Here is a 3,896-nt window from a genome sequence, read left to right as displayed (position 1 = left end):
GGATAACTATATGACGTATATCGTTATATACTATTACGTTACAACGTATAACGTTAGATTGGATCACTTTATGACGCATAACGTTATATACTATTACGTTACAACGTATAACGTTATGTATTATTACGTTACAACGTATGACGGTCTGTAATATTACGTTATAAAGTATATCGTTATATTGGATCACTATATGATGTATAGCGTTATATACTATTATGTTACAACGTAAATCGTTATGTACTATTACGTTGTAACGTATAACGTTATATTGGGTTACTATATATTCTATAACGTTATATATTATTACGCTACAACGTATAACGTTATGTACTATTACGTTATAACGCATATCGTTATATAGGATAGCTATATGATGTATGACGTTATATTCTATTACGTAATATCGTATAACGTTACATACTATTACGTTACAAAGTATAGCGATATATTGGATCACTATATGTTGTATAAAGTTAGATAGTATTAGGCTACTGCGTATAACGTTATGTTTGACCACTATATGATGTATATCGTTAAATACTATTACTTTACACCGTACAACGTTATGTACTATTACGTTATAACGTATAACGTTATATTGGGTCAATATAACGTTACATACTATTACGTTACATCGTATAATGTTAGATTGGATCACTATATGATGTATAACGTCACATACTATTGCGTTATAACGTATAACGTTATATTGGATCACTATATGATGTATAACGTTATATACTATTACGTTACAACGTATAACGTTATGTATTATTACGTTACAACGAATACCGTTGTGTACTATTAAGTTATAACGTATAACGTTATATTGGATAACTATATAATGTATAACGTTACATACTATTACATTACATCGTATAATGTTAGATTGGATCACTATATGATGTATAACGTTACATACTATTACGTTACATCGAATAACGTTATATTGGATCACTATATGACGTATAACGTTATATACTATTACGTTACATCGTATAACGTTATGTATTATTACGTTACAACGAATATCGTTATGTACTGTTACGTTATAACGTATAACGTTATGTTGGATAACTATATAATGTATAACGTTACATACTATTACATTACATCGTATAATGTTAGATTGGATCACTATATGACGTATAACGTTACATACTATTGCGTTATAACGTATAACGTTATATTGGATCACTATATGATGTATAACGTTATATACTATTACGTTACAACGTATAACGTTATGTATTATTACGTTACAACGTATAACGTTATGTACTATTACGTTATAACGTATAACGTTATATGGTATCACTATATGATATATAACGTCATATGCTATTACGTTACAACGTATAACGTTATGTACTAATACGTTATAACGTATAACGTTGGATTGGATCACTATATGACGTATAACGTTATATACTACTACGTTACATCGTATAACGTTATGTATTATTACGTTACAACGAATATCGTTATGTACTGTTACGTTATAACGTATAACGTTATGTTGGATAACTATATAATGTATAACGTTACACACTATTACATTACATCGTATAACGTTAGATTGGATCACTATATGATGTATAACGTTACATACTCTTACGTTATAACGTATAACGTTATGAACTATTTCGTAATAACGTATGACGGTCTGTACTATTACGTTATAACGTATAACGTTATATTGGATCACTATATGATGTATAACGTTACACAATATTACATTACATCGTATAACGTTAGATTGGATTACTTTATGATTTATAACGTCATATACTATTACGTTACAGCGTATAACGTTATGAACTATTAAGTTAAAACGTATAACGTTATATTGGATCACTATATGGTGTATAACGTTACATACTATTACGTTACATCGAATGACGTTGTATTGCATCACTATATGACGCATAACATTATATACTATTACATTACAACGTATAACGTTATGTATTATTACGCTACAACGAATAACGTTATATACTATTACGTTACAACGTATAACGTTATGTATTATTACGTTACAACGAATACAGTTGTGTACTATTAAGTTATAACGTATAACGTTATATTGGATAACTATATAATGTATTACGTTACATACTATTACATTACATCGTATAACGTTAGATTGGATCACTATATGATGTATAACGTTACATACTATTACGTTATAACGTATAACGTTATATTGGATCACTATATGATGTATAACGTTATATACTATTACGTTACAACGTATAACGTTATGTATTATTACGTTACAACGTATAACGTTATGTACTATTACGTTATAACGTATAACGTTATATGGTATCACTATATGATGTATAGCGTCATATACTATTACGTTACAACGTATAACGTTATGTACTAATACGTTATAACGTATAACGTTGGATTGGATCACTATATGATGTTTAACGTTACATACTATTACGTTATAACGTATAAAGTCATATTGGATCACTATATGATGTATAACGTTACATACTATTACGTTACATCGAATAACGTTATATTGGATCACTATATGAAGTATAACGTTATATACTATTACGTTACATCGTATAACGTTATGTATTATTACGTTACAACGAATAACGTTATGTACTGTTACGTTATAACGTATAACGTTATGTTGGATAACTATATAATAAATAACGTTACACACTATTACATTACATCGTATAACGTTAGATTGGATCACTATATGATGTATAACGTTACATACTCTTACGTTATAACGTATAACGTTATGAACTATTTCGTAATAACGTATGACGGTCTGTACTATTACGTTATAACGTATAACGTTATATTGGATCACTATATGATGTATAACGTTACACAATATTACATTACATCGTATAACGTTAGATTGGATTACTTTATGATTTATAACGTCATATACTATTACGTTACAGCGTATAACGTTATGTACTATTACGTTACAACGTATAACGTTAGATTGGATCACTATATGACGCATAACGTTATATACTATTACGTTACAACGTATAACGTTACATACTATTACGTTACAAAGTATAGCGATATATTAGATCACTATATGTTGTATAAAGTTAGATAGTATTACGCTACTGCGTATAACGTTATGTTTCACCACTATATGATGTTTAACGTTAAATACTATTACTTAACAATGTATAACGTTATGTACTATTACGTTATAACGTATAACGTTATATTGGATCACTAAATGGTGTATAACGTTACATACTATTACGTTACATCGAATGACGTTATATTGGATCACTATATGACGCATAACGTTGTATACTATTACATTACAACGTATAACGTTATGTATTATTACGCTACAACGAATAACGTTATGTACTATTACGTTATAACGTATAACGTTATATTGGATCACCATATGATGTATAACGTTACACACTATTACATTACATCGTATAACGTTAGATTGGATCACTATATGATGTATAACGTTACATACTATTACGTTATAACGTATAACGTTATATTGGAACACTATATGATGTATAACGTTATATACTATTACGTTACAACGTATAACGTTATGTATTATTACGTTACAACGTATAACGTTATGTACTATTACGTTCTAAAGTATAACGTTATATGGGATCACTATATGATGTATAGCGTCATATACTATATCGCTACAACGAATAACGTTATATACTATTACATTAGAACGTATAACGTTATGTATTATTACGCTACAACGAATAACGTTATGTACTATTACGCTATAACGTATATCGTTATATTGGATCACTATATGACGCATAACGTTATATACTATTACGTTACAACGTATAACGTTACATACTATTACGTTACAAAGTATAGCGATATATTAGATC

This window comes from Bombus affinis, unplaced genomic scaffold, assembly GCF_024516045.1.
Source record: "Bombus affinis isolate iyBomAffi1 unplaced genomic scaffold, iyBomAffi1.2 Chromosome127, whole genome shotgun sequence".
In the NCBI taxonomy this organism is placed as follows: Eukaryota; Metazoa; Arthropoda; class Insecta; order Hymenoptera; family Apidae; genus Bombus; species Bombus affinis.
This window is presented reverse-complemented; position numbering follows the sequence as displayed.